Raw genomic sequence first — 10,562 nt, 5'->3', positions numbered from 1 at the left:
ACCATTAGGATTAGAGGTTATTATACTAATCTCTCTTAATATCCATGTTTTTAGAAGTAATATTATTTTAATAACTAATGAAAAATTGAATGGGTGGATAAATTTTGACATCAATTGTTGGGAATGTCCTAAACTCCCAGTTCGTAAATATTGTTAACATATTCTATTTATCAATAAAAGTATTATTGAATATTTTTTCAATAAATTGTTATTGATTTTTGCTTCTATTATAAAAATCTAATAAAGAAATCCATGGCTATAATATGAATACTTTAACTTTATATGGCGACATAAAAGAGGTTCAGTTTCAGTATATAGCCAAAATGGTCTATAAGTATATGGATGAGATTGAGTACCTCATCCTAGTGACACTATTGGATGCGGCCTATTTTGTATATTGATACAAATGATGTGATCCTAAAATCATCATGTGAAGACATATGAGTGGCGGAATCCATATACTTATAGACCATTTTGGCTATTTCAAATTCAATGACCTTAGGTGACTCGATCTTAATCTTGAGCTAACTATGAACTCCTGTTTATTCGGAATTATCCTTTGATCTGCATAGGTGAGAGTAGTCCATCAGCACTGCTCAATAAGTCTTCCATTTTGGGAATATGATCAGATAGATAGTTGGGGACATAGTTCTTCAAGATGGAATTCATTCCTACCCGACATAGGGTTAACAGATAGGTTGTTCTCTTAAGCATTGATTCCTGGTATTGAACAGTGGGGCCCCGCTCTCTCATGATCGAGAGGGACATGGTTTATAAGTTGGACTATAAATCATATTGTTGAATAGAGGATCAATGGGAGCTTAAGGAGCAAGATGTATTTATAGGGCTAAAATTATAATTTTGATATAGCTAAAAATATGAACAACCTATGAAGGATTGACTTACAGATTATGATTAAAATTGAAAGAAATGTATCTATAGTGAGGAGAGTGCAACTATCAAGCTATAGTGGTGTGTTTCGATAGTTAACAAATATTGACTAATTTGGTCTAAAAGAATTCAACTAATTAATCTCAGATCGTTGGAGCTCATGATTTGTAGGTCTATAAGGTCCCTCTACTAACTCGTAAAATTATATCTTAGATAAATGAGTTGAGCAGATTTGAAATATTCAAATTCGAAATTAGGTTTTTGAATTTGAAGTGTTCAAATTCAATTAGGGTTTTAATTAATTGTATTTGATGCAATTAAAACGTTCAATTTCGTGAAATTTGAACAAAATTGGATAGTTTAAAACATTTATCTATTGATTTAAATATTAAAATTACATGAACAAGATTCATGTCTAAGTAGATGATTGATTAATTTAATATTCGATATTAAATTATAATTTAATTAATTAATTAAATTAGTTTAATTAATTATTTAGATAAATAAAACATTAATTCATTTATTAAAATTCAAATTCAGATTTGAAATTACGATATATATATATATATAATTTTACTGAAAATTAAATGAAAATTAAAAAAAATTGAAAAATTCGAAAAAGGAAAATTCCACTCAAAGTGCTTCATTTGGAATGGCTTGGAGTGGAATTTTCCAAGTTTTTCGTTCATTTGGAGTGGTTTCACCCAAATCAACCACATTTCCCACTTGCACGTGCTGATTAAAGTGTCAATAAGCAGCTAAGTAAGTGTTTGCATGAATAGAGTCGATAAATAAACTGAATTTCAGCTTTGATGAATTCATATTGTTGGAAAACCTCCAACCCTCTATCCATCTATCAAACCCTCTCCAACCCTTCAAAAAATTAGCTCTAATTCTAAGTTCTACTTCTTAAATCCAAGTTAGAGTATAGTAGAGAAGCTCATTGTGGTGGTCCATTGAAGTTTTAGAGTTGAATTTCATGGAGAGAAGTAAGCATCAAAGGTAATTATATTCTTGAAACCTACTTTAGCGCAAAACTATTTTGCATGCTTTTAAAACTCAAATTAAATGTAATTAGAGTGCTTATTGATTTTGATTTCTTTTGTTGCATATTAGTTTACTCTATCAATTGGTATCAATGTATGATTTAAGCACTCAATTAACGTTAATTTGAGTTTTGTGGGTGAAATTCTATAATTGCATGTTTGGTTGATTCAAATGGTGAAAATTCAATTTTGGCATTAGAGTTCTCTTTAACTATAAAGTTTAATTTCTAATCGGCTCTTGTTTGATGAGCTTAAATGTATGCTCTAAAGTCTGTAATTTTATTAGAGTCAATAGAGTCCAAATCAGGCCGTAATTAAAGAGAACAGCAAGCAAGGTCGAGCTGTAGATCTCAAAATTCAAGTTTTTGCCCGATAGCGTCGAGACACTGTTTATCAAGCGTTGCAACGCTGTTCATCATTTTCTAGAAGCATTGCAACACTGGGATGCAACATCGTGATGCTATTCATCCCAGTCCAGAAAGATGCACTGACAGAGCCTGAAAGCCTACATCGTAATTAAGCCTCGAGTATGCTCAAAAGAAAATTTATAATATCACCAAACTATTCCTAGTACTGCTAAAACGTAACAATAGTGGCAAGTTCGAGTCGATCCACAAAGAAGCACGATTGGTTTCGTTGAGTTAATTTTTAAATTAGAGCGATAAATGGGGATTTAGGTGTGGAAGAGATAATATGTGCGAAACTAAATAAAAATGTAAATGTAATCTTGGATAGGAGTCTATCTAATTTCTAGAGCAAGAGAGAGTTCCTATGTAATTTCTTTCACCAGGCACCAATTATTTACATTGAATCTGTCAATCTTTCAACCTATTAGAAAATCTAATAGCCCAATTAGCCAAATTCGATATTAAACCAAATCAGCCCTAATTCAATTTGCAACTCTTCCGTCTTAGCGACATCCAAGTTAAAATTGAAAAGCATTAAGAAAGGGTTCAATTGTTCAGACATACAACAAGTCGGAAAGCCATATCTTGTAGCATTATTTATTTGGAAAGATTATACTAGGCTATACATGAGTTTGGCCAGAAAAAGTCTAGACCCTAAACATGCGATCTTAATATGTGCAACTAAACACAAATTAATTTCAGTCAATGATGCATAGGCTAGAATGATTTTGCAAACAAGAATTTCAACAAATTAATTTCTCAGCAGAATTTATCAAAACTCCATTAAGATTGAAGCAAATTGTCACACCACGCCCCAGACCAACTTCTTATGTCTAGGAAAAGCTGCGACTGCAGTAGTTATCAACCCTTTTGATGACACTTACTACCAAATGTTTTAGTCAAAATTTTTAGTCACTCACCTCGATCGCTTAGGAACTTTTCACTCTAGTAGTTCCTTTCCTACCTCGGGCTCTGTTTTTCACCCCTAGAATCAAGATTAAAATTTCAGCTCAGATTACTCATACTTCTAGACCTTATTTTGAAATACTTCCTTCTGAAAACTATTCTAAAATGTTTCAGAAAGCTTACCGTAAAATATGAGCTTAGAACTCCTCGTGGTTTGACCGGAATCTCAAAATCTTCAAGACTAGCCCAAGATTATCCGACAGCCTGAGCCTTCTATCTTCTTCTCAGTTTCCAGCCTGATTCCTTCTAGATTTTCCTCCAACAGCCCTATCCTGAAAACTAGATTTCCAGAGCTTTCAGGTGACTTTAGAATCACTCTAAATGCACGAGTAAATTGGGAGAATTCCTCGTCCCAATTTGATGTTGCTTTGTAGACTTCACTGTCCAATGCATCCTCTTTGAAATTCTATGATCAACGCATGGATTTTGCTCTCAACTCTCCCACTCTTTTTACTGTATTTTGAATTGTGATCTCAAAATGAAGTCTTCTAGCCCTATGTATAGTCGTCCAAACCTTCTCCAAAGTCGACACCACCTACTTAGCTGCATGTCCAAGTGTTTCCTCCTCACACCAACAACGCAATTCTTTGATCAACGCAATCTAAGTGTCCTTCTCCTATGTAGCCAACGCATGAGCTTCCAATCTGATGCAACCACCTCAAATTCTTAAGGCGTAAGGCTTCCTCCCAAAAAGACACATGGTTTGATGATGTTTTTTAGGTGATCTCAACCTTTATATGCGTCCAACTCTTGAATGTTCAACGCATAGTCCATACTCAATGCTAGCCTATAATCAACGCATAGCAAGCCAATCACTACCATCGCAATCCAACTTAGCCATCGCAAGAGCTAGCCATCACCAATGCATAGGGTGGCCGCTCATCCTCGATGCATGACTCACTAGGTGGCATGGGCACATGGTGTTTGGCTTAGGCGTTGGCCGATCGACGCATGGGCGTGCTGTATAGGCTGACCGCTCGACACATGGGCATGCTGCATAGGCTGGCCATTGCTCGTTTGTTCGGTTGCATGGACATGCTCGGTGTATTAATGCTCGGCAAGGTGCTTTAACGCATGGGCATGGTCGTTCGATAGGGCACTCACTGAATAGGCATGGCCACTCGGTCAGGGTGCTCGCTGCACAGGCATGGCCACTCGACGCATGGCAGGGGCGCTAAGAACTGGGAGGAAAGAGGAAAAACCCGCTACGACGCTTATGGCAAGGCCTGCGCTTGCTTGGCCGCTCGATAGAATGAGGCTTCATTCCAATGCATGCCTTGCCTACCTTTGTGCCTTCCAAATGCGTCACCTCCATTTCTCCTTCAGTCGCATGCCATCACAAACCAACCCTTCCAACGCACTCCAATACAGACTCAACGCGTCACCTCCATCCTTTCCTCCTTCAGCCGCATGCCATCAACAACAACCCTTCCAACGCATCAATACACCCTTCCAACACATCAACACACAATTTTTATACTTAGCCAACTTTCCAAATTTTCCCCAAAAGTCAAACTTCCAAATTTCCTCTTTTCTTCTAATTTTCCACCATTTTCTCTACCATTACACACTAGTTTCCACATTAACCTACTCACCACACTAATCTCAGTAGGGAACATACTCAAGTAGAGAAATTAGGATTCGGGGTTCACATTTACCTCCCTCTTATGAAAATTTCATCCTCAAAATTTTGCTACAATTCCGTCAATTAAACAACTGTGGATACTTGTTTCGGATTTGCTCTTCGGCTTCCCCCATTGCTTCTTCAGTGCTATGGTTTCGCCATAGTACCTTTACCAATGGGATTTTCTTATTCCTTAAGACCTGTTCCTTTCTGCCAAGGATCTCCACTGGTTCCTCTTCATAAGACAAATTTTCCCTCAACTATACTGGTTGCTCAGGAAACACATGGGTAGGATCTGGCACATACTTTCTAAGCATTGCCACATGAAACACATCATGAATACGAGATAATTCTGGATGTAATTCCAATCGATATGCCATTGGGCCAACTCTTTCTAATATCTCGTAAGGTTCAATATATCTGGGGCTTAATTTCCCTTTCCTACCAAACCTGAGTATTTCTTTCCACGGAGATAACTTTAGAAATATTTTATCACCAACTTCAAACTCCAATTCTCTTCTCCGCTTATCGGCATAAATCTTTTGCCTATCTCGAGCCGTCTTAAGATTATCTCTTATAATCTTAACGTTATCTGATGTCTGTTGCACAAGTTCTGGACCTAGTAATTTCCTTCCACCAACTTCATTCCAGCATATCGGAGTCCTACATGGTCTTCCGTATAGTGCCTCATACGGTGCCATCCCAATACTCGAATGGTAACTGTTGTTATACGCGAATTCGATTAACAACAGATGCATATCCCAACTGCCTTTTAATTGCAATATACACGCTTTCAGCATGTCCTCTAATGTCTGGATTGTTCACTCCGACTGACCATCCGTCTATTGATGAAAAGCAGTACTAAAATATAACTTGGTTCCCATAGCTTTTTGCAAACTAGGCCAAAACTTCGATGTAAATCTGGAGTCCCGATCTGATACAATTGAAACTGGAGCTCCAAACTGACTTATAACTTGATCAACATACAGCTTAGCCAATTGGTCTAGGGTATAAGTAACTTTAACAGGTAAAAACTTAGCTGTTTTTATCAATCTATCCACAATTACCCATATACCATCATAGCTCACTGGTGTTTTAGGTAATCCAAATAGGAAATCCATTGTAATATGCTCTCACTTCCACTCTGGTACTGGGAGTGGATTAAGTAATCCTGCTGGCCTTCGTCTGCCTGGTTTAACTTGTTGACATACTAGACACCTGTCAACATACTCTGCTATTTCTCTTTTCATACCAGGCCACTAGTACGATCTCTTTAATGTCCTGTACATCTTCGTCTGTCTCTTATACACATCTAGATGTGTATAAGAGATATGGTACTGGGAGTGGATTAAGTAATCCTGCTGGCCTTCGTCTGCCTGGTTTAACTTGTTGACATACTAGACACCTGTCAACATACTCTGCTATTTCTCTTTTCATATCAGGCCACCAGTACGATCTCTTTAATGTCCTGTACATCTTCGTATTGCCCGGATGCATAGCATAGGCCGAACTATGTGCCTTCTCTAGAATGGTTTGTTTAAGTGCTAAGTCCTTAGGTACGCATACCCTTCCTTCTTTTAATAACACTTTGTCGGCTCTTAATTGATAGTCCGTCCTCAATCCTTTAACTACTTCTTCAGCTAACTTTTGAAGATCGAATCCTTTAATTGTTCATGTCACTTGAAATGAAGCTAGTAATCCTCTTATTTGACCAATTGATAATGCTGCCCTAGCATTATACAACTCATGAATCAGTGTACCCTTCACTGAATTGATACTAGCTCTAGTTGATCTGGTCTTTCGACTTAAAGCATCAACTACCACATTTTCTTTACCTGGGTGATAGTCAATGGTATAGTCATAATCTTTGATCAACTCGATCCATCTTCTCTGCCTCAAGTTCAGTTCCTTCTGATCAAAGATATACTTCAGACTCTTATGATCCGTGAATATGTGACATCGCTCACCAAACAAGTAATGTCTCCACAACTTTAGAGCTAACACAACTGCTACTAACTCTAAATTGTGTGTAGGGTAGTTACATTCGTGCTTCTTTAATTGTCGAGAAGCATAAGCTACTACCTTTCCCTCTTGCATCAGCACACATCCCAAATCTTGTCGGGATGCATCACAATAAACTCTTTACTTGGTGTAAGTAGAGTTAATATTGGTGCTGATACTAACCTCTATTTCAACACTTGAAAACCGTGCTTGCATTTTGGCGACCACTCAAATTTCGCATCTTTTCTGGTTAGGTTTGTCAACGGTAGAGCTATCTTAGAAAAGCCCTCCACGAATCTCCTATAATAACCTACTAAACCCAGAAAACTGCGTATTTCAGTTACATTCCGAGGTCGTTCCTAGTTGACTATTGCTTCTATCTTTTGGGAATCAACGCTAACTCCATCAGCTGAAACTATGCCCAAGAAATACGACTTGGTTTAACCAAAAATCACACTTACTAAATTTGGCATATAACTTCTTTTCCCTTAGCATCTGCAACACCATCCTTAAATGTTCTTTGTGCTTCTCTGCACTTCTAGAATACACTAGTATATCGTCTATGAAAACTATCACATACTGATCCAGATAATGATGAAATATCCTATTCATCAAGTCCATAAATACCGCAAGAGCATTTGTCAATCCAAAGGGCATTACTAGGAACTCATAATTTCCATATCTTGTTTTGAATGCAGTCTTTGGAACATCTATGTCTTTCACCTTCAACTGGTGATAACCTGATCTCAAATCTATCTTAGAGAACACTGTGGCTCCCTTTAACTGATCAAAGAGATCGTCTATACGAGGCAATGGGTACTTATTCTTAATGGTCACCTTATTCAACTATCTGTAGTCTATGCATAATCTAAGAGTACCGTTTTTCTTTTTGACAAATAAGACTGGCGCTCCTCAAGGCGACACACTAGGTCTAATGTACCCCTTATCCACAGGTTCCTGTAACTGAACTTTTAACTACTTCAGTTTCATTGGTGCCATCCTCTATGGTGCCTGGCTATGTGTTGTACCCAGAACTAACTCAATAGTAAACTCTATTTCCCTGTCAGGTGGTAAACCTGGTAACTCTTAAGGGAACACATCTAAGAATTCTTGTACCACGGGTACATCATCAAGTCTCAGTTTCTTATCCTGTGAAACTTCTACATAGGCTAAACAGGCTTCACATCCTTTACTCAATAGTTTCCTAGCTTTCACTGCTGATATTAAACTATCTGGAAGTATTCTTTTACATCCCACCAGGGTTATTTCTTTTTCACTCGGTTTTCTAAACACTATTTCCCTCTTAAAATAGTCCATAGTGGCATAGTGTTTACTTAGGAAGTCCATACCTAAGATAACATCAAACTCTAGTAATTCTAATGGAATTAAGTCAACCCATAAATTCTGATTTTGAAGAATTACTTCGCAATTCCTGTAATACACATGTACAACTAGAGTATCTCCTACAGGCGTAGAGATAAACAAAACCTCATTCATACGCTTAGGCACTCTATCTATATATAATGCACACATGCTAGATATGAATGAGTGCGTAGCACCAAGATCAAATAATGCATAAGCGGATTGATTACATAAAGTTATCGTACCAGTTACGACATCTGAAGCCTCTTCCGCTTCCTGATGTGTCATAGCGCTGTCTCTTATACACATCTAGATGTGTATAAGAGACAGCGTATACACTACCCTGCTACTACTACTATTGCTATTGCTGTTGTGGTCGTTCAGCTACCCCTTTATGCTTAGCTGCATCGGATCCTTTACCTCTAGTTTTGGCCGTTCTGGGTTGGTCTATAGTCTGGGTAACTCCTCTTTGCTCACTCTATGTTCCATGACCTAGCTGAGGACAATCCCTCTTGAAATGCCCCTCTTGCCCGCATTGGAAGCACACATTCCTATTGCCATAACATACTCCTGTATGGGCCCTACCACAGTTTACACAAAGTGGTTTCCTCCCTGTACTAGCTACTAACTCGCTAGCACGACCTGATACTGATCTACCACTCGATCCAACTGCAGATCTTGACCTCTTTTGACCTGAACTTTATTGGCTTGTGCCTCCAAAATTCCTCATACCCTACTGTCCAGAGAACGGGGGTCTAAATATTTTACATCTCATTTCTCTAGGCATCTCAAACTGTCCTTCACCTGGCTGAAGTATATCTTCCTCGCTACACTCTGCTCTACTCGGATAGCGGTCTGAACTAACTGAGTGAAATTCACCCAATGTAGAGGTAACGGGTGTACGTATCTTTCTTCTCAGTCCATTCTCAAATCTCCTACACCTCTTCTTCTCTTCCACGATGATTGGAAAGGCATACTGAGATAACTTAGTAAATCTTTGTTCATACTCAGCAACCGTCATCACTCCCTGAGTTAGCCTAAGAAACTCCTCCCTCTTCGCTTCCTTAAAAGGACTAGGGTAGTATTTATCCTCAAATACTTGCCTAAACTCAGGCCAGGTCATAGTTTTCGAACTATTCCTTCTGGCCTCTATCACTTTCCACCACTTCTCAGCCCCTTTCTGTAGCAAGAAAGCTGCTAACTCGATGTTACGATCCTTAGGGCACCTCATAACCTTAACACACTTCTCAATCAAGTCCAACCGGAACTCAGCATCTACTGGATCTGTGGCTCCATCGAACGTCGTGGCTCCTAAAGCTTTCAGCCACTCGATGTCAAATTTCTTTTCTGGATCAGTCTAAATCGATCCTACACTCGCCGCCAATCTCTGAGTGATTCTATCAAACACTCGATCCTCCATCTGGGGATCTACATCTACCCGTGGTGTACTCGACTCGTTTGTAAAAGTCGCTTCCTGCTCTACTGAGTCTCTAACTCTTTTCCCCTTCGGATCTAGGTCACATCTAGCTTCAGGACCTCCGCTGGTAGGGTCAACATCCCTCTCCTCAGTCTGCTTGCTCCGCCTGCTACTTCTCCTTAGCATCTTTGCCTAATTATTAAGTACACATGTTAGGGATTTATTTTTGGGACTTAATCTAATGCATGAACTCTCTCTTTCACCAAAAATCTTATGTTTTAATACTAATCTAGCTCAAACCTTTCCTAAGTTTACGTATACCTTTGCTCTGATACCAAGCTGTCACACCGCACCCCAGACAAACTTCTTATGCCTAGGAAAGGGCGTGACTGCAGTAGTTATCAAGCCTTTTGATGACACTTACTGCCTAATAACTCTTGCGGAATAACTCTGATACCAAAATATAACGCATATCAGTGGAATATCTTTAGGCCAAAAATTTATTAATTCAGAAGCATAACATATTTAGAGTCATTACAACACTAGATTCATAAGTCCCAAGCCCAATAACCCTTGTCCCTTTATGAACAATAGTAACGTGTGTACAATATTTACAGTAACCACCTAAATTGACAGTTTACAATGTCTTTATCCTTAAGTGGCAGAGCAGATGTAGAGCTATCTTCTAAAGATTTGACCGCTATCTGTGAGGGGGGAAGAAAACATTTGAAAACGGGGTGAGCTTGCTAGCCCAGTGAGTGATTTAAGAAAGATAATTGATTCTCATGCAAAGTTTCAATAAAGAGTTTAACTGAAATATAAACTTTCTATAGTACTTTGTATCACAA

The 10,562-nt window shown here is 38.4% G+C and overlaps 1 pseudogene; it reads right to left on the bottom strand.

Annotated features, from left to right (window-relative positions):
• Positions 1–2,330: 2,330 nt before the first annotated feature.
• On the bottom strand, positions 2,331–9,900 carry LOC120073627 (annotated as a pseudogene).
• Positions 9,901–10,562: the final 662 nt, after the last annotated feature.

This window comes from Benincasa hispida, chromosome 3 (assembly GCF_009727055.1).
Source record: "Benincasa hispida cultivar B227 chromosome 3, ASM972705v1, whole genome shotgun sequence".
Lineage (NCBI taxonomy): Eukaryota > Viridiplantae > Streptophyta > Magnoliopsida > Cucurbitales > Cucurbitaceae > Benincasa > Benincasa hispida.
This window is presented reverse-complemented; position numbering and strand designations above follow the sequence as displayed.